Here is a 22352-nt window from a genome sequence, read left to right on the forward strand (position 1 = left end):
TCTTTAAGTCCAAGGCCTATAATTTTAGTTCCTATGTTTTCTACTATCAATTTATTGTTTCAGGTTTTATATTCAGGTCCTTAATCCATTTTAAACTAATTTTAGTGGGTAGTTCTAGACAACAGTCTAGTTTCATTCTTTTGCAGGTGGCTTTCCAGTTTTTTCAATACCATTTATTAAAGAGGCTTTCCTTTCTCCATTGTATGTTTTTTGGCTCTTTTGTCCAAAATTATTTGCCCATATAAGCATGGGTTTACTTCTGGACTCTCGATTCTGTTCCACTGGTCTGTGTGTCTGTTTTTCTGCCAATACCATGCTGTCTTGATTATTGTTGCTTTGTAGTATAAGTTGAAGTTGAGGGTTGTATTTTAAAGAGAACATTTTGGCTGCTTGCATTGACAAAAAATTTTGAGGCAGGATTGTAGGCAGGATTTATATAGCATGGATGAGGTCAGAAACTGTACTGTTCAACATTCATAGTCAGCCTTTTTTTCCCCCCAAGTTCAAGTGAACTAACATTTTCGTGGCATCTTAGTTTTGGCAACATGCTTTTTTATATCCTCTCATATTTAGTTCTTACAGTTGTCCAGTGAAGTAAGTCACATCAACAAAGTGTTTTAGAGATAAGAAACTCTGTTAAGTTCAATGAGCTGATACACAGCTAAGCCAGCAGCATGGCCCAGGTCCTCTGACATATTGGAGAGTGACAGAGATTGCAAAGGACAAGGGTTGAGATCTTGAGCACCCTATAGCTAAGATGTATCAGCCACTTGAGGAAGAGACAAGCCGTAGGGATAGAATGGGGAAAATTGCGTTTTAACTGCCAGGGAAATTAGCTTAGTTTACCTTGAAAAGTGTAGCAGGAGTTTACTTTAATTACTGGTCTTAAAATCCGGCCATTAATTCCCCCTAACAGGGTGGGAGCCGGCTTTGTCTCTCAGTGTGCCAGGAAATAACTGTCTCCATTATGCCTCTTACTGGTACACAAAGCCTGTGAGCCTTTCACACACTGTCCTGTTTTGCAGTTACAACAGAAGACGGTTCTGTTTCATATGTTGCTTTGTTTTCAAGCCATTGCATGAGCTCTGGGCAACTTCTATCTTAAAAACCCAAAACAAAGCAAAACCCTGTTTTTGCTTATGGCAGTGATGCATATTCATGAAAAAAAAGTTAAACAGAACAAAATTCAGAGAGCCGTATGAAAATGAAAATAAAAGTCCACTTTCTTTCTCTCCAGCTTTTAGTCCTACTCTCTACATATAATTAATATAAATGTGTTTTTTTTTTTGTATATACAGAATTTTCTATGCATACGCAAGCTTATATGTAACCATATAGACATCAGCAGATACCTGCACACCACTCATGCATATACACACATACATATATAATGTATACCTGTATGTCCTGGACTCCTTCTGTATACATTGTGATATAATTTGGTTTTTACTAAACTATGTCTTGGATAACTTTCCACATCCGTACCTAGGGATATACCTCATTTTCTCTAATGACTAATCCCACTCTTCCAGTTCCTCTATTGATAGGTAGTAAATATCTTTGAACAGATGTTTTTGTAAATTGCACATGTGGCGCACCCGTGGGATAAATTCTTAGAAGTGAACTTGCTAGGAGAAAGAGCATATACATTTCCCGTTATGATAGATTTTGCCAGATCGCTGTCTTAGAATCCGTACCAACTTAAGTTTCTGCTGTCAGTGTCTGAGACAACTTGTTTTTCCACATCCTTACCGAAGCTGAGTATTATCAAACTCCTTTATTTTTGACAGTCCCATAAGAGAGAGAGTGATCACGGTTCATTTAAAACTGGCATTAAATGTTGAAACTTCAATGAGTTATTTTTGTTATTGGAGATGGGTTATTATTTTTATTATATAGGTAATACATATACAGGACAAACAATTTAGAAAATGCAGAAAATCACAGAGAAAAAGAAAAATAACTTGTTTTCCACGGATGACCATTGTTAACATTCTGGAATATGTCCTTTTGTCTCTTATCTATGTGTAAAGTACAAGTAAAAAGATCTTCTGTTATCTTCTTAGCTCTCCATTCATTGTGACAACTATTTTCACTGTAGATTATTGCAATACAGGAGTGGAGAGAGCACTGGAGTTGGAGCTAGTGGTTGTTCTAGATTCAAGTTTTGATACCACTGACTAGCTTTGTAACTTTGGGCAGGTCATTTTACTCCTCTGAGCCCCTCTGTAAAACCAATAAGGCCTTTCTCATCATATTGTTAGGGAAAGTCAATGGGATAAGGTATAGAAAAGTGCCTTGTACATTTTCTGCCCTATATAGATGCTTAATAAGTGTTGGATGTATCAAGAGATTGAAGCTAAGAGAATATTTTATTAAGTTGAGGGGTATTTTATTATCCTGAGGTTTCTTCAAGGTGGATCAATTTACTCTCTTCATTTTATGAGATTCTGAGCATTTCCTTTGTTACATTCATTCTGGGATTGTTCATAAGCTTTCAAGCAATTTGCGGTCACCACATAGTTCTCATAACCGTAAGATATTTATCATCAGAACTCTCAATTGAGAGTGTCAACAGGTTGGATATGTGGTTCTCAGGAAAGCCCAATTTAAGGAGAATTTTGAGAGTGGAAGATGAAACATAAGAAGTTTCTAAGGATGAAAGGGAACGAGCGCTTATATTCTAAATATGATTACACATTACTTGTTTTTCTCTGTCTTAATTCCGCCCCCCCTCCCAGTGTTTCTGCAAAAGCTACTTCATGTAAAGAACGGGCTCTGAGTGATGGACTATTTTATGGTCTCCCCAAACCCCCTGACATTTGCCAATGTCTGGAGACATTTTTGGTTGTCACAGTTGACAGTGGTGAGGTTGTTATTGGCATTTAGTGGGTAGAGGCCAGGGTGCTCTAAACATACTGCAATGCACTAGGCATCTCCATAAAATAAAGAGTTATCTGGCCCAAAATATCAACAGTGAGAAGGTTGAGAAACCCTGATATTAAAGGAATAGAATATACTGATTATGCGTTGAAGGTAGCAGACGTGGTAAAGTATGGGTACATAGCCCATCAAGCTGATAGTACTGGCCAGAGCTACAAATTAAACTGTACCTAAGAGAAGTTTCTTCCTGGCTTCAAGGAAGTCCTTTACTTTTCAGAGAGATGGTGTTGAAGAGGACTAAGTTATAAAATGGTTCTCTTTGGCTAGACTTACCACCTGGAGGCAGCTAAAGTTCTAGAAAGTTCAAGTTCACGTCTCAGTTTCCATGAAATCCAAGATAGACTTCCTTTGTTCATTCAAGTGTTTATTCATTCAGCAAGCACTATTAAGTGACTATGAGCCCAAGTACTGTGCTGTGAGGTTTGTTTTTTTTTTGTTTGTTTGTTTGTTTTTTTTTAAAGCCATGATATTCACCCTAGAGGAGCTTAGAAGACAGGATTACGTAGTTATGAACTCAGATCTGGATCTGTGTTTCCCAGGCCTCAAATCCTGCCTCTACCACTTGTAATTTATATAATTCCGGTCCTCATTTTAAAATGAGGTAAAGAATATCTATCTCACATGATCATTGTGATTATTAAATATTGATATTCATAGAGTGTTCTGAACAGTGTCTAGTTCAGTAAAATTTTAATTGTTTTCATTATTTTTATTTTACTGCTATTACTAGATTCTTGAAGCTCTATAGATTAGCTAATTCAGGGTTTTCAAATTTGACTAGTGCTAGATTCCTTTCCTCAATAAAGCCTTACCCAGACTGACAATATATGAAATATATGAAAACAGAGTAACTCTGGTTAAAGTAAGGTTGGGAGGCTGAACACTGCTTTCTTGGGGCGACTCACTTTTCTATTCCCCAAAGTGGTTTCTTGTGGAACTTGCAAAACCTGGGGCTGTGTAGGATCCAGTCTGAGAACCACTGATCTCATTCAGTCCATTCATTTTCAGAACAAAGAAATTGAGGTATATATAGAGAGAAAGTGATTTAAAGGAAGGATAAGGGAAGTACATGAATAACTCTGATGTGCATGTGTCAGACACAGTAATGATGCCATATGTGAGAGTTCAGAGAAGGCAGAGACAGACTCTTTCTTGGTTAGGTTGTATTTGGGCTGGCCTGGAAGGATGGGTAGAATTTGAGCATTTCAGATAGTATCGTAAAGAACATTTTCAGAGGAAGAAATGGAATGATAAAGGAATGGAGGAAAAAACATCGAAGTCTTTACCCAGGTCTCAGTAAATTATCTTTGGTTGCAAGTAATAAAAGCCTATTTTAAAACATTTTAATTGAAAACCAAAGGAAGGAAGTTATTATAAAGTCCCAGGGTCCCAGGGTCAGAGAATGGAACCTGGTCTTGTTTAGTCCTGGAATTCCAGAGCTAAGATCCTACTGATAGCATCCACGCCCCCTGCCCCGCCCTCTCCCCCCACCCCCTCCACCGATGTTTCATGGTTCTTGTTTTGCTCTCTCTTGTGAATTTGCTTCATCCTTTATTCTCTCTCTGTGGATAAGCCCTCTTGTCTTCTCTGTGTACATGGCTTTCCCAAAGTTCCCAAGTTTACATGTCTCTAATTCAAGCAGTCAGTCTTTACTGATCATCTGGCTTTGAACCCTGAACTCTGAATTCCATGAAGAGGATATCCAGTTGGCTTAATAGGTGTTACATGTGTACCTCTCATCCAATAGCTGTAGCCAGAGTGGGGGATGCGAGGAGCCTGTCTTGTCCTGTCAACGTGATTGGCAAAGCCATACTGAAACTTGAAAAGGAACAGACTGACCTTCAAGTTACTCCTTTACCATCAGTCTAGACAGATGTATCTATAACAAAGTATGAATGAGGTGCATAATATGGGTGAGAAGTAACTTAGTGGGTTGACGAAGGCTTTTCTGAAGAGGAACACTGGTGTTGGCTCTGAGGTGGAGGCAGGATTTTCTCAGGTGGTGAAGTGGATGAGGGAGGACATTCTCAGTAGGAACTGACTGGAAAGGTAGAACATTGACTGTGATAGCAACAGTGAACAACTGAATATATGTGCCAGTAACTGCAGTCATTCATTCAGATAACAAATATTTATTGCGGACTTGCCAGGAGGAGAGTATGTTTATGGGCGAAAAAACAAAATTAAAATAGTTAAATTACTTTCCCAGTGTCACGAAGAATAGGAATATGAACCATATCTAGAATGTTTCAGTCTTAAAATATACTTTTCTCTGTAATTTCTTCATTTATGCTTTTTCTACTTGATTTTACAAGGTCAAAAATGACTTAGAGCAAGGTAGGAGACTCACGGCTAGTGTATGTGTGTGTTTTAAATAGCTGTTGAAATTATGCATTGTCCTTACTTCACAAAGTGAGAATAGGCACACAGTTTTCATAATTATAAAATGATTTATGTGTGGGTATACGTTTGTTTTAGGGGGATTGTTTGGTCAGATAATTTCTAAGATTCTTTCTAATCATAACATTTAAATATTTGGCGACCTGTTCTCTTTTATCTCATAAATGTTTTCAACCAGATTTCATTTATTGTAGAATTATTTATAATAGGAAAATATTTAATTCTGCCTAAAATGTTCCAAAATTGGAGGTTGATTCAGATAATTATGATATACCTGTATGATATTACTAAGTAGCCATCAAAATGATTGTTCAATGAATTTTTAACACACTGGGAAGATCTTTGAAATATAAAATTTTTAAATAACAAGAAACAAGCTATATGCTGAATTAAACTATATAACTACACACATTTATATATTCACACAGGAAAATCATTGTAAAGATCTATATTAGTCTAAGAAGGAAGGAACTACATCACAATATTGTAAAAGGATATTGTAAAGTAGGATGCCAGCAATTCTAACATTTTATATGTTTTGCTACAGTTTCAACAATAAATTTACATTTCACAACTACAGTTTTATAAAACTATATTTTTTCTGTAGTTACTTTTATAATTAATTTTTATTGAAATAATTATAGAGTCACGTGTATTCGTAAGAAAGAATACAGAGAGATCCTTGTAAACTTTGCTTATTTCTTCCAGTGGTAATATTTTTCAAAACTCCAGTTCAAGGTATTGACATTTATTCATTCCACCTCATACTTCTCTGGTTTTATTTGTACTCGTGTGTGTGTGTGTGTGTGTGTGTGTGTGTGTGTGTGTTCTGTACTATTTGTTACCTGTGTGGATTTGTGAATCCACCACCACAGTCAAGATACTGAACAGTTCCAACACCACAAGGAGTCCTCATGTTTCCCTTTTATAACTACATCCACATCCACCACTATTCTTTAAAAAATATAGTTACTTCAGCTGTGTAGTGCCTTTTCATGTGAAGCCATAACTGTAGAACCTTAGAGCCGGAAAAACCTTTGCAGTCTTATTGGTCACTCATAATGTGGGGATTTCAGGGAAGGGGGAGAGGTTTTATGATTCTCTACCCTCCTTCAAACATAGCATCGGCTTGAGTCTCCCTCCCTACCCTTCACCCCAAACACCTTTGCCTCAGTAATGCAGGTTTGAATTAGGTATCACTTTTTCTGGAATCCCTTATCTGACCCTGTAAGTCTGGGTCAGCTGCTGCTTCTCTGTGTCCTGATTATACTCTGTGTTTTCCTCATGGTGCACTTTTCTCGTCTTATAATTACTCATAGAAAATAATAAATATTGGATGTGCAGAGGAGACTGGATAACAGTTCTTCCCCAGGACTGCAACTGCCAGCTCTTCTCCTACTCTTTGAGTGACACTTCACAGCATTTATGCGGCCAGCCTAGTTTATTGCAGCCGTGTAAGTACTTACTTGCCCAGTCATCAAATACCAGCGTTCTACCTGCTGATGCTTCCACCAGGATCATTGACTCTTATCTTCTGAACTCCTCTCATTTTTCTCTTTTTCTCCATTCCTAAAGCTAATAGAACGTTGGTGATGACTAGTGTAAGCAACTCCAGGCCTAGCACTGTGCTATGTGCTTGACATGTACCATGTCTTCTAACATAATACGTTTCAAATTTGTACTATGTCCATTTTTAAAATGAGGAAACAGAGACTTAAAAAAAAAAAAGTGAATAACATGTAGCCAAGTAAGTGACAGGAACTGGATCGAAATCCAGGACTGTCTAATAATATACCTGACAACGTTGTAGGAAGAGCTCAGTCTGTTTTAACTCCATGGTCCTCCCCAAACTCAGCACTTCCTCTAGAAAGCTGTCTAGCACCTGATTGAATAATTCTTTCAGTCAGGCAACAATGGACTTTGGAAGGCAACCATTTTGATGCTGGACAAGCAACATCACTAGGAAGATGTCTTTAATGTTCAGTGGAAATCTTCCCTTCTCTATCTCGGTGGGTTGCAATTCTGTCCTGTGTCGCAACACAAAATCCTCTGCATCTGTAGTCCCCTCATGTTATAGCTAGTAGGGATTTTAATGATTTTCTGGTCTTATCAATTACAGGTAAGGAAACTAGAGTGCAAAGAGAGGAGCCCTGTGCAACTTACCACCCTTGAGTTGCTTGAGACCTAATTCTGTTGATCTGGCTTACCTTCCTCCTCTAGCTCTTACAGTCTTTCCTCATGAGATGGGGTGTTTTGACCTTTCATTGCCCTAGTCATCCTGCTGCAGACACCCTCCAGCTGGCCATTGTTCCTCTCATTTTTGGAACTGATCTCGATGTTCCAAATTTAGGTTTATTGCCTGGAGTTCTACAGAGGATGTTTAATTCTGCATGTAATTATTAGAACCTACTATGTTCCAGGGTCTACCACATTCTGCCTTTCTTCCTTTCTCCACAATGTCTATAATATTAATGAGGCTATAGGTTTGGCTGTATGTAACAAAACTGTAGTTTAAATGGATGAAGTTTTATTTCTTGCTCATATGAAAGCCTGGTCTGCAATGACAGCTCTACTCTGTGAAATAACAAGGGTCCCAGACTCCTCCTGTCTTGTTGCTTTATGTTTAGAGGGAAGAGGTATGTTTTCCAGCATACCTCTTCCCTCTAAGAAATACCTTGGAAGTTGCACTCTCATTTCTGTTCACATCCCATTGGTCATAACTTAATCACATGGTCATGCCTCACTGAAGGGAAGCCTGGGAATTGTAGTCTTTCATTTTGAGAGGTCATATGACCATATAAAACTATTTCTAAGGAAGAAGAAGGGGAGAACAGATATTGGTTTGACAAATAGCAGTCTCTGCCGCAGCCCTCCTCAGCTCTAGGAAAATAGTCCCCAGGTTGGGACTTCAGAGCCAATGGCTTCCTAGGCTCACGAACTTTCATTTCTAGGAAAGATGACAAAACTGGACCTCCCAGTGGCATAAGGAGAAATTCTCAGGATCTGATAAAATGCTGAGATTCAGAATCTTAGGTGAGGAGGTTACAATGGTGAAATAGCTGTCATTTTTTTGGACCTTACTATTTATTTGCCATACATCTGTTACATATTTAATATACATTATCTTGTTTAATTCTCAGTAGAATCCTAGGAGGCAAGTACTGTTATCGGTCCTCGGTTTTAAAGATCAAGTTTTCCAGGAAGATGAAGTAACTTCTCCAAGGTCCCATGGCAAATGGTGACACTGCCACTCATCTATCTTGGTGCCCTGGTGGCCTGAGGTCATTGTCCTCTCTACTTTGATGGCACACAAATTGGAGTTGCTCATTAACACTTCATAAAGTGCTCTCATGTTCTTCATATAATCAGATACTTCTAAATATAACCTGAGCAAGAAATGTTTTAAATAGGTTATGAGCCCCAAGTTGAAGGGACGAGTCTTACATCCTGTTTGCTGAGTCTGAGTTCTGGTCAGAAAAAAATACATGGCGACTAAATTGGCAAAAGCTGTTATCTCTGCACTCTATCTTGCTGTCAGTGGTGCTTCTTGGGATATTGTATTGAAACTGAGGTGCAGAGATATCACAGGACTTAACTACCTGTGGTAGGGTTGGGATTTGACTCCATGTTGGTCTTATGCTAAGCTGGAAATCTTAATTTGCCCGCTACCTCATGTTCGTTATTTTCCTGGATGTGAACTCTGTTTCCTAATGTTCTGGAGTCTCTCAGTATATGCTGAGACCTGGTCCCAGGCCTACATTTGCATACAAATATTAATCACGAGGCATTCTGTGAAGAAACCATGTCTCTGCAATTAAGTCTCTTTTCCAACCCCTAATCAGGCTATGTAGACCTCAGGATGGGCACTTGAAACCTGGATATTTCAGAATAACAAATACTTGTCAAATTGTGGGGTGGTGATGGGGGCTGCTTTAGAGCTAGTGGGAGGGTACACCTTTCTGAATGTGCAGCATTTACAGTAGGATATTCTGGAGAATGAGAAGGAATCAAACACACAAAGAGCCAGAAAGAGGATCCGAATAGAAGGAATAAGAAAAGCAAACACCCTGAGTGGGGAAAATGGAAAAAAGAGGCAAGTGATAAACTAATACCATGTCTGAGCCTTAGAGTTTGTTTGTTACAGATGGGGAGACAGAAGCTCATTGTCATTTGCCCTCACTCCATGCCCAGTGGAGAGTCAGCGGCTATTTTTGGACAGACTTCAGAGATGTTGGGGTAACGCCTTTCTGCTTGTCAGACTCTCCTTTGCTTAGGTATCTTTGGAAGAGTGACCAACAGTTTCCTTGGTGAATCATTGGTCTCTTTCACTTCACCAAACTCACCTTAGAAAGTGGTCACATTGACAACGTTCCTTTCAGAATTCTTCTGACATCTCCCAGCGGCTTTGAAGCTAAGAAAGCAGCGATGTTTTTATATTAGCAGTGGTTTCTAAAAATGTTTAGCTCACCATTTCCTCTTAAAATGCATTCAGGCACTCAAAGAGCTGGAAATCAGATGACTACATCAGAGTGTCAGACCTGGAATTGATAGAAAATTGGAGGATACTCAGAGAATGTTCTCTTGGCAGATGGGCTGAGCTGCTCTGAAAACAATGGCAGATTCTTTTATTTATAGTTACTAGAGTCTCACAGATGTGCATCAACTGGCAACAGTCCATCAGTCACTGGCAGATTTGCACATGGTTCCAGTTTGGGCACTTGAGTTCTTAATCTGATTTTAATTCTGCTATTCATTTTGAGGCTTGTGACATACCAAGAGGTTCTTAAAAATAAAAGCAAGCAAAAGAACACAAGTCCACTAATTGTGGGAATTTAATAGTACATTTTGGACTTATTTATTATTTGCCCAGGCTCAGCAGAGATCCCTTTGATGTACTTCCAAAACAATATAAATAACAGCTTGATGAAGTAAACCGGCTCTCAGGTAGAGAACTAAAGTTCTAGGATGAGCTTTATCATCTAATCATGTTGCTCTTTGGCATTGGCCATGAGTACAAACCATCAGTGCCTTATTTTTAGTTTACAGAGTGCTTCCATGAACATCATTTTACTGTACTTTTACAGCTGCCTTATGAGCTGAGTATAATTATCTTCATTTTATGGCTGAGGAGACTGAGGCTCGAAAGGGGTAAGTGACTTGCCCAAGGTCACAGCATAGCCAGCAGGTGACAGAATCAGGAGTCTAACCCAGATGTTGTTGTAACTGTAGTCATAACTCCCGTGAAACATAGTAGCTTTAAAATTAAAAAAACCATCAATGTCATCTTTATGACTATGACTTGGGGATTTTCCCCACCTAGGTATTGTCTTAAAAAATTTAAGGAAATAACTGCAATTCTGTTCTATACTAACCCTAATAATGCTTTCTAGAATGGCCGAGTCCAGAATTTCTCAGGACTATTCGATTTTTGCACAAGCTTCACTCTTAATATTACCTTGTACTTGATTATATTATATTGAATGTAAATCCTGGAGAATCGTTAAAGATTTGTAGGTTGTTTGCTTGACCTTTTTAAAGAAGCATAGATGATACAGGCACTCTGGAAAACAATATGGCTGTTCCTGAAAAAATTAAAAGTAGTACACCTTATGACCCAGCAATTTAATTTCTGGGTATTTATTTGAAGAAATCCAAAACACTAATTCTAGAAGATATATGCACCCCTGTGTTCACTGCAGCATTATTTACAATAACCAAGGTATGAAAGCAACCTAAGTGTCCATCAAATAATGAATGAATAAAGCAGATATATTTAATGAAATGTTACTCAGCTATACAAACAAATAAAATCTTACCATTTGACAACGTGGATAGACCTAGCGGGTATTATGATAAGTGAAATAGAGAAAGGCACATACCATATGATTTCACTTACCTGTAGAATTTAAAAACAAAAATAAATGAACAAACAAAACAGAAACAACTCAGATACAGAGAACATTTTGATGGTTGCTAGATGGGAGAGGGGGTGGGGATGGGTGAAAAGGTAAAGGAATTAATAAGTACAAATTGCCAGTTATAAAAATAGTCATGGGATGTAAAGTACTGCACAGAGAATATAGTCAGTAATATTATGATAATTATGTGTGGTTTCAAATGGGTACTAGACTTATGAGGTGATCACTTTGTAAATTATATAAATGTCTAATCACTATATTGTACACCTGAAACCAATGTAATATTGTGCATCAACTGTAATGGAAAAAAATTTTAAAAAGCATAGATATGAATAGAAGTAAAAAAAAATTATTTCTCAAAGTAATCGAGGCCTCAGCTATGTCCATATCTGATTCACTCATAAGAAATACTTTCGAAGATGTATTTCGAGTCTCTTGGACTAGACAGTTGAGGACGAGATGGCAGTTTGTTGTTAGGTTAATATAACTATCTCTGCTTTGGGAGAGGGCCATGACAAAACCGTATCAAAAGAAAAAGAAGACTCCCAAATGAGATTATACTTGCAGAATTTTCTAGGCAGACATGAACAAGTATAAGATGCAATCATATTTGACACAAGAACTAAGAGAACATAAACTACAAAACCCTTAAGGCTGACAGCCTCTGGCAAGATGGTAAATAATGCGAGGTCTTTTAGAGTGGCTTTTCTGGGGATAAAACACAAAATGTAATACATGTTATACATGCAGTATTGCTGCTGATGAGGAGACAACAAAAATGCTCTTGAGACATCCAAAGAAACCTATGAAAGCATATGCAAAGTTCCAGAAGAAGAGAGATTGTGGACTGTTAGAAGAACCGTGGGTGGTCCCTCGGATGGGAACAGAAAGCAAGAGGGTGGGGAGGCACGTGGGAAGTGAGACTGTACAGGTGCACAGCTCCCAGGTCATTCAAGGCCTTTCGAACCCTGCTACCTGGAGCACTTAAAAGTTTCTAAGAAGGGGAGCAATCTGATTGAATTTGCATTTTTAACAACATCCCTCTGGAGAGGACTAGAAGCGTTCTAACTGGCTGTGAGGAGATCAGTGTGCAGGACAGTTAGGAGACTGGAGATACAAGTGGACTGAACTCAGGTACTAGCTATTCGTGGATATGTAGAAAGGTGGGATGGATTTGGTATCTGCCTGTAGGAGCAGAGGGAGGAGACAAGGTTGTGCTTGGACTTCTTTGTGTCACCTATTCTTACCCCATAACCTCCTATGCCATAAAACCTTTGATGCCACTAGGGCTTTCGTGGGCAATCAACAAGAGAGATTTGTTGATCCTGGAACAGAGTCTCTCTCTCACAAGTTGCTGATGCTCTTGGAGCATTTTTATTTAAAAAACCTTGTGGGCAAATGATTGCCTTTTTTGTGTGTATGTTCATATCTCTTTATGCAAGGGCATTTTATTCTAATCCAGGAGGAAGCAACTGTCTTAAGTAGGTAACCAGAAGTGTTATGGTTCAGCTTCTTTAATTAGAAAGTGGTAAACCTTCTTCTTCCTCTTCTTCTTCTTCATTTTCTTCTTCTTCCTTCTTCCTCTTCTGTTTTTTTTTCTTTTTTCTTTTTCTTTCTTTCTTTTTTTTAAGGCAAGGCAACCCTCGACCTCACAGATTGCAAGGACCTTGTCAGCTTACAATCCCTTATTTTTATTTTTTATTTTTTACGCCTACAGCACCTGGTCTTCCTAGGTGGTCTCCCATCCAAGTACTAACCAGGCCTGACACTGCTTAGCTTCCAAGATCAGATGCGATTGGGCTTGTTCAGGGTAGTATGGCTGTAGACTAAAGTGGTAGACCTTCTAACATAGGTACCATATAAACATCACAAAACATGTTTCTTTTAATATAATGGTGAATGTGGTAAAATGACTATGACTAAAATTCGAAGACCTGTTATATATTACTTGAGGCTCCCCATCATCTACAAGATAGATAAAATCTGAGTGTCTTAAAAGGGCATACAAGCATTTCATAATGTGGTTTCTGTCTACCCTACCACTCTGTGAAGTATTGCTGACTAGTTTATAATTTGGAATTTAAGGTCAAAATCAACAATATTGATTGAGCCAGACATTTTGGGAAAAACGATGCTCAAAACAAACTATATCTATCCTTTCACAGAGCTCGTTTTCTAGTAGGAGGAGACAAAAAAAGAAAATTAGGATAGAAAATACCATGAGGAAAAAAAACTAGAATAAGGAGATTGCTGGTGCTACTTTATGTAGGGTGATTTGGAAAGCTTTCTCTGAAAAAGAACATTTCAGCAGACCTGTAGGAAGTGAGGAAGCAAGCCATGTGGATATTTGGGGGAAGAGTGGGATAGTAAGTGCCAAGGCCCTGAGGCAGGTATACATTGCATAGAGGAGACTTGTGGGTGCATTAAAGAGACAGGGGAAGAGAGGCAGAGATAAAGCCAGAGAGGTATGCAGAGCCCAACTCCTTCAGGGCCCTGGAGGCCATAGTCAGAACTTTGATCTGATTTCTCCCATCTAAGTTGGGTGGGAAACCATTGGAAGATTTTAAGCAGAGGAGCAACATGATTTGCCTCATTTCTTAAAAAAAAACACTTGTGTTGCTCTCTGTCTGACAGATGGCAGGGAGGCAAGGGTGGAGGCCAAGAGATAAGACACCAGTTAAGAGGCTACTGCAATAATTCAGATGAGAAATGATGATGATTGGAAGTACCATAGGTAGTGAGAAAAGGTGCATTATATCTATATGTATGTGTGTATAGGAAATATATACATTACATATTATGGTATATAATGTGTATAGTATGTAAATATACATAACTTTCTAATCCTAAATGCATGTAAAAGTAGAAAGGGGGTAACAACACAAGTAGAAAGCAGAAGCCTATGTCTCTGTCTCCTAGCTTTAGTAATTATCTACTCGTGACCAATCTTATTTCATCTATACCTGTTCCTGCCCCTCTGGATTATTGTGGAGTAAGTCCCAGCCATAATATCATTTTGTTCTTAAGTATTTTATGTGTCTAAAGTATAAGGGCTTCTTTTAAAAATATCACATGTGAAGAAAAGGGGAACTCTAGTGCACTGTTGGTGAGACTGCAAATTGGTGCAGTCACTATGGAGAACAGTATAGAGGTTCCTCAAATAATTAAGAATAGAGCTACCACATGATCCAGCAATCCCACTTCTGGGTATTTATCTGAAGAAATCCAAAGCACTATTTTGAAAAGACATGCACACCCCTATGTTCATTGCAGCACTATTTACAATAGGTAAGATATGGAAGCAACCTAAGTGTCTATTGATAGATGATTGCATAAAGAAGAAATGGTATGTGTATACAGTGGAATATTATTAATCAACCGTAAAAATAGTGAAATCTTGCCATCTGCAACTATCTGAATAGACCTAGAGGTTACTGTGTTGAGTGGAGTCAGTCAGACAGAGAAAGACAAATGCTACGTGATTTCACTTACATGTGGAATTGAAAGAATAAAATAAACAGAAACAAACTCAGAGATACAGAGAACATTTTGATGGCTGCCAAATGGGAGGGGGGAGGTTGGTGGGTAAAAAAGGGGAAGGGATTAAGAAGTACAAATTGGTAGTTACAAAATAGGTAAGGGGTGTAAAGTACAGCATAGAAAATATGATCAATAATATTTTAATAACTGTATGGAGTCAGGTGGGTAATAGACTTATTGGGGGGAATATCACTTTGTAAGTTATATAAGTGTCTAATTACTATTCTGTATACCTGAAACTAGTGTAATATTGAATGTCAACTGAAATTGAAAAAAAAATTAAATAAAAACATGATTCAATATCCTCATCACATCTAAAATGTTGATAATAATTCCTTAGTATCATCAAATATCCAGTCTGTTCAAATTATCCCAATTCTTTTAAGTGGGAGTCTTAACTTTTTCTTTTTAAAAGTTTGTTTGAACAAAGATCCAGATTGTTCCTATATTGAAGTTGGTTGACAGGTCTTTTAATTATCTTTATCATCTAAAGTTCCCATTTCTTTTTTGTCCCCTTTTGTCCCCTTTGTATCTTTGTTGAAAAAAATTAGATTTGCATTGTGGAGTTTTCCTGATGTCTAGATTTTGCTTCCTGCATCCCTGTGGTAACACTTAACTTATTTCTCTATCCCCTGTGTTTCCTGGAATTTAGATCTAGAGGTTTTATCAGATTTAGATTCAGATTCGATTTTTGTAAGACTGTCTCATAGATTATGTTTTGTGTTTTTATTGGGGGTACATGATGCATTGTTGTTATGATCACTACCTAGTTCCACTATTTTATCAGGAGTTGCAAATGGTAAATTTTATCATTCCTTCTTTATTTGTTAGCTGGAATACTTCCATGAAGAGAAACTCTCATCAGATATTTGTTTACTCTGACATGCAGTTCATAAAGCAAAGGCAAGAAAAGGCTTGCTTCTTTCCCTTTGTGTATTAGTTTTTTAAAATAAAATATTGGTTTCCTAGCCTTCTCCAAGGGTGACTAATGAAGTACTTTTCTCTCTCTCTTCCTCTTTGTCTTATAATTATGAACTCATGTTTGTAAACATATATTTATATTTTGATCCATTGCAGTTGTTATTTTTACTGGTGTTCAAATGGATCCACCCACCTTTGGCCAGTGCGAGCCTCTTAAATTGACATCCAAACACTTTTGACACACTGCAGTAGTCATTGACTCTTTCTTTGCTTTCTGGTATCACAAACCAGACTCACCTTAGACATTTTCCAACTCAATTTTAGAACCAGCCGTTTTTCAAAGGGCTCTAGTTCTTTTTCGAAGGCAGTGGTGTTTCAAGACCATAATCTTTGTGTGACAAGTGCTCCCTGCTGCTGGGTTGGCCTTTGTGCCTGGCTCTTTTTAATGGACAGAGCTAGAAACAAATTTTTTAAAAGATGAAATATATCATGCATTCATAATGATACTTCCAACTAATATTCAGGAACATGATTTTTTAAACTTAATTTCATCAGTCTTTTACATCAGTATCTCTTACTGTTGCCTTTCTCCCATGCCCCCAAATCCTAGTTCTCAGTTGCACCAGTATTTGCTTATTTGCTTATTACCATAATACACAGTCAAAAAATAATACCGACACTACCACCAAAAACAGCTTAAAGTTGTAAGGTATTTTGGTTTTTGGTTTTTCTTTTTGGGGGGGGGGGCGGTGAGGGAAGAGTCTGAGTATATTTCACTTTAAGACAGTTATTTTGTGTCTTGAAGTCACCTGAGATAGTTTCTCTCTATTTGATAGTTGGGTTCATTTGCTTCATTTTGCTCTCACTTTATAGGGGTTGCTTAATTATGTAGAGTATTTACATAGTTTCAAATTCAAATCTATAAAACAAGTTGTATTCAAAGAAATCCAGCTTCTATCCCTGCCCCCTATATTTTGTTCCCTGCCCCACAGGTAGTCGTGTGTGTGTGTGTGTGTGTGTGTGTGTATTCATTATATATGATGTTTTTCCTCCATGTCCTGCCACTCAGTTTTAGATAAGCTAGAGTTCTACACACATTTTGGATTCTGGATAGAATTTGAAAGTAGCTTAGACAGTATTTTCTAAAAGGTTAAACCTGAGATATGAGAACAGGGTCAAAGTTGATATCCTGGGGTATGGCTTAATGAACTACTAGAATGGCCCTGACTGCCCACCCCTCCCATCAGTCCCAGTGAGCCTCGCTCCTCTTTGCAGAGACTCTGTTCAGCTTGCCTTGTCTTTAGGCGCTCTTCTGTTTGTTCCAGGGACCTCCTGTATATAACATTGTCCTTCCCAAAAAAGAGTATATTTCTTTTGTTTATGTTTGTCTGGTCAGTAGACTATGAGCAGCTTGAGGACAGAAGTTGTGCTTTCTTCTGTGTTTCTACCGTCTTTCACAAAGCCTTTTACCAGCAAGCAGTTTAGTAGATACATGAGGAAATGACCAGGCCTGGCAGAAAGCTTGGTTTTTTTTTTAGAAGTGTTTATCGCTGATCTTTAGAATAACCCTACAAGGTAGGTGTTGTTATCCCATTTTACAGGTGAAGAAACTGAGGCATGGAAAGGTTTAAGCAGCTCATCTAAAGAAACAGCTAGTCATTTGCCGAGCTAGAGTTTGGGCCCAGGTCTGTCTGATGCCAAAAACACAAGCTCCAACTGTTCTCTAGGTGTGTATTCATTCAACAAATGGTATGAGAGATTGTCCACATTTTACCTTTATTAACTGTGTGACCTCGGCAAGTACGATAGCCTCTCTATGTCTGTTTCTACATCTACGAAATAGAAGATAGTAAAAATATGCACCTCATAGGGTTGTAAAGCATTTAGGACAATGCCTGGTATGTAGTAGGCACTCAAATGCAAACTGATTTTAGTTACTGTTACTTTTGGTAGCAGAATACTAGAATGCTCGTACAGCTCTGTGCTTTGTACTGTGTATGCGATCTTCTTGTCTAACCTTGCCAGCTTGCCTTCTGGGAGCTTGCAGTCAGTTAAAAAGGCAAGATTCAGATGTTTAAAGGTTACAGAAAAGGGCAACCAGGGAGTGGGGAGTGGTCATTCAGTTTGAGATTAATGCCAAGTTCAGGGAAAGAAGACAGAAGGAATTTGCAGCTCACCAACCTATTATATAACAGCCCTCTCACCAGGGCTTCCCAGACAGAAACAGAAAACAGAAGCCTTGACGGAGATTTGAACGCTTTTGTTTGACTGATACTGCCCTTAGTGCCAGTTAAAATGCCATGTTCAGTTTGGTGGGACTCCCACCAGTGCTTTGCCCTGTAGCAAATTGCATACATCACAATTTAACTCACATTTTATAGAGTCTGTGAATCGTGGAGTCACCCAGTGTTAAGGAACCTTGGAAAGCAGCTGACTTCTCCATCTGGTTTTAGAAAGAGACTTTGTCCTGATAGGGAAAGCCGTCTGCTTAAGGGCACACAGGTATTTAGAACCTAAACTGCTTTGGTCACCCTCATGGGTCAGGTAATGAAGATACCCGAATGCCAGGACTCATGCTCCTGTGCTGCTTCCATTGTCCGTGGCTAATCCAGGCTTCCACTCCTATGAGAAGCACAGTGACAGTGACTGCTGCAGGGAGAGCTGGGTACACCTGGGGCATAGCCATTTCTGTTGCCTGATTTCTCTTGGGTGAGGCTTGGTGCTCTTTCTGAGGTCCATTCACCCATGCGCTGTTGGCGATTGTGCTGAGACCTATTCTTCTCTCTGTCAAACAGGGGAAATGAAGACTGGGACAGTGAAGGGGAGTGGGATTTAGATAGAGCCAGGCGGACCTGATTCATCTCCTGTTAGATATGTGACCTGTCTAGAATTATTCGACTTTCATAAGCCTCAATTTCCTCCTCTGTAAAATGGGCATTATAATATCCTTTCCAATAGGTTGTAAGGATTAAATGTGATAACATACATGAAGCACTTGACAGACAAAAAAGTGCTGGGTAAATGGTAGCTTCTCTTTGCCTGCTCCAAGCCCAGCCCATCTTCCTTTAAGACAGTTTATTCTCAGTGAGGAAGTGTGACATAGGGTTGTGGCCACATTGTTACACTTCCTCGTTTATCAGAAGCTCCTGAGAGGGTGATGAAAGATGCAGATTTGGGGCCCCACACTCTGAAATTCTGATTCAGAAAAAATAAGGAACTCTGCATTTTTAAACAGGCATTTTTAAAGCTGTTTTGATCCCGTGGTCTGGCATCTCTGCCTTCTGGAGTCAGACCTGGCATTTAATCCCAGGGACCCCTTGTACCACTGCCTACTAGGCCTCTTAGCTTGGGCAGATTACGTAACCTCTCTGAGCCTCATTTTGGTACCTGGAAAGAGGGACCATCTTAGCCATTTTTGCAGGGTCCTTGTAAGGGTGAAATGAAGCAGCGTGTGTGAAGCATCTCACTTAGACCTGGCTCATAGGGGAGCCCAGTGAAAATTAGGTTCTCCCTAGGGCTGCCACATTTGCTTGTATAGTTATGCTGTGTGCAAATGGGCTTGTCTAAGGGGTCGAGTGGGGACTGAGATCAGATACGGAAGGGCTGGGTCACCCTATTCTAACAGGTGTGAAGGTTCCGTATAAGCTAGCTGTAGCCCTGTTTTCTCCTGTTAAAGAAGGAAACTGGCCCTTTAAAATGCATCCACCAATGCACTTTTATACCATTCTTTGGGTTTTGCAGAGGACATCACTCATGATGGAAAGCCACCTGTTTTCAGCCCCTCTTCTTGTCCCTCCTTTACCAAGATACTTTTTTGTGGTTGTGGGTGCTCATCTTTGAAATCTCAGGGCTGATGAACTCTGATCATATTATCTTGGATCTAAAAGGCACCAAGGGGAGACCAGACAGTGTTAATGACTTATCAACTCTGTCAGCCATAGCCTCAAGGAAGGCTGTGACCCTGGGTTTGTCAGCATTAATGTGCTTTCATACCTTAAAGGGACTTGACAGTGGACAGGTCTGCAAAGCAAAAGCATTTCTGTAGAATGGTTTTCTGGGGAAGATGGAGAGCATATTCACATGTTGGTTCTTTGAGCTCTCGCCTTTCTCCTCTCCTGTCTCTGCTGCCATTGCTGAAATGCTATATGCATGTGGCAGGTGAACATGGAAATCAGAGTCTGAGCAGCTGCTGACCCGAAAGACTGCAGGTGCTCATAGGATGGGTGGCATTGGGCAGCAAGAAGAGGCTAATTTAAGAAAGAACATTTTTATAAAAAAAATATATTTGACATAATGTTAGGTAAATTTAAGGCGAACAACATGTTGATTTGATATATTTGTATATTGTGGTATGATTGCCATTATGGCGATAGCACTTCTAGAACGTCATGTAATTATCATTTCTTTTTGTGTTTGGAATAATTAAGATCTAGTCTCTTAGCAAGTTCGATATAATACAATATTGTTGTCTATAGCCATTATGTGGTGCATTTGATCTCTAGGACCTATTTACCACTCATTGCAAGTCTTCGTGCCCTTAAACAACATCTCTCCTATCCTCTCATCCTCTACCTGCAGGTAACCGCTGCTTTACTCTGTTTTTATGAATTTGACTTTTTTTTAAGATTCCACATATAAGCAAAGAGCATCTTCAGCTGCTGCCGCCATCCTTTTGTGTGACCACCAAATCCACACAAGGGTCCATGATCAGAGCTGGGCCTTGGCTTTCCCCTTCTGCCTGTGAGAGTCTTGGAGGATAGTTTTCATTCATTTGTGCCTTCCAAGCAACTGATATTTGGTGGTTTTTCTCTCCTTAGTGTCTGGTCTTAAAAATAACCTTAGACCATATGCAGAGCAGACCTCAGACCAGGATCTGGCTTCTCTATTCTCTAGCAGTACTTTCTAGTTTGACTGTTTCCTTTTACGGTTTAAGCTTTTAACTGATATGTGTGCACGCACGCACGTGTGCGTGTGTGTGCATAGCAGCAAAATGTCGTAAGAAGAACACGAGCTTTGGAGTGAGACAGACGTGGGCAAGAGCCCTGGCTGTGTGACCACATTTGTCTCTTGGGTCCTCAGTTTGCTCATCTGAGAAAGGGGGGTAATAGAACTTACTTGGCAACATGATTGTGGTGATTAAGTGGGATAATGGATCTAAAACTCATAGTCCCAGTTCCCTGTAGACAGAAGGTGGTTAGCAAGTGACAGCTGCTGCCATTATTACCTTGCAGCATTTCGGTGCAATTGCAATTGGTTTAAGGCTGAAATCGAGTTTGTGGTTTCTTGACAGATTTAATTCAGTTCAATGCAGTGTTCTGTTTTGGACTGTTTACCCTGGTAGGCATCCTGCTTGGCGCTTGGTACAGACGTGATATAAATTGAGCACTGTCTCTGTTCTCACTAAGCAATTTCTGTTCATTCTCAATTAATTTTGTCTTGTCACAGCTTCCAACAAAAGCATTTCCACACCCCTCCAAATATTTCTAAATAACTCTGTGTACTCCTTTGAACGTTCGTTTGACTTTCAGGCCTTTTGGGATTTGAGGACTACTCACCCTCCTCATCTCCCATCCCTCTTTAACACATAACACGTGCTCTACATCCTCCCAACTCCCTGAGGAAACAACATGATACCTTGGTTCCAATATACACTGTAGTCAGTGCCACAGACACATTGCTCAACGTCTCAGAATCCCCTCCTTCCTCCGTAGTGGAGACCGTAATACCATCTCTCAGTGCTGGGTGAGGATTTATGCCTGTAAATCTCTGACCCAAGAGCATACAGACCCACACAGACCAGACTGCAAGAAATAGAAAAGTCACACTAGAATCTGCATCTGTCATTGCCAAGCAGAGGCAGAGGCTACCTTGAACTCAGGAAAGCCATGGGTGTATAGCAATTTGTCTGCGCCATATGTGGTGCCATTTCTGCAGCCTGCAGAAGAGAAGCCACACAGCTCTTTCTTGTTCCCTTCCAGGTTCCTTATCATAGGGGATGATGGTGATGATGGGATGAGGTTATGGCTACTTCTCATTGAGCATTTCTTGTATACATATATATGTTTGTGTAAATATATATTATATATAAAGTTATGTTATATATCTCAGTTAACAATTATTATCTGTAAACTGGGATTCACAGCGGTTACATGTGCTACCCTTGAGCATGTAGATGACAGGGAAGGTGGCTGAAATGATGGTGATGGACCCTCCAAAGCATGACTTCAGACTCTTGATGGTTGGGTAACTAGTATACGAGGGAAGTAATCATCTGTCTCCTCGGTAACAGCCAATGTTAGCTTCATTGTCATTGGTGCATTTCCATTATATTCATGTGGATGAAGAAACAGGTCTCGAGATTGAGGTCATAACATTAATCTTGTTTTTATTTTATGATTTCCACTGTCATCATTTCTAGCCAGTCTTATCAGGATTATTGGAGCATTATTAAGCCAGAAGGACATCCAGAGCAGCTAGTTAACATGGGAGCCCAGGTAGGGGGACCCCCTTCCTTTGCTTGGTAAGCCTTCCTCAGACAGCACAGGTGAGGGTTTCCCTCTGAGGACTCTTTCCTGGATACCTGATCTTTATATAGTTCCAATGCTCATGTGATAAAACATCTCCAGACGA

General features: G+C 39.3%; 1 protein-coding gene and 1 non-coding gene across 8 annotated transcripts in view; one reads left to right on the forward strand and one right to left on the reverse strand.

Annotated features, from left to right (window-relative positions):
* Positions 1–22352, forward strand: part of DNAJC6 (DnaJ heat shock protein family (Hsp40) member C6) — a 130537-nt gene that overhangs the window by 53249 nt on the left and 54936 nt on the right. The gene's annotated exons all lie outside the window — the stretch shown is intronic.
* LOC118606611 lies at positions 12970–13088 on the reverse strand. Its single transcript, XR_004952552.1, has one exon. It is a non-coding gene; the product is annotated as a 5S ribosomal RNA (ribosomal RNA).

Source organism: Rousettus aegyptiacus, unplaced genomic scaffold (assembly GCF_014176215.1).
Source record: "Rousettus aegyptiacus isolate mRouAeg1 unplaced genomic scaffold, mRouAeg1.p scaffold_m13_p_1, whole genome shotgun sequence".
Classification (NCBI taxonomy): domain Eukaryota; kingdom Metazoa; phylum Chordata; class Mammalia; order Chiroptera; family Pteropodidae; genus Rousettus; species Rousettus aegyptiacus.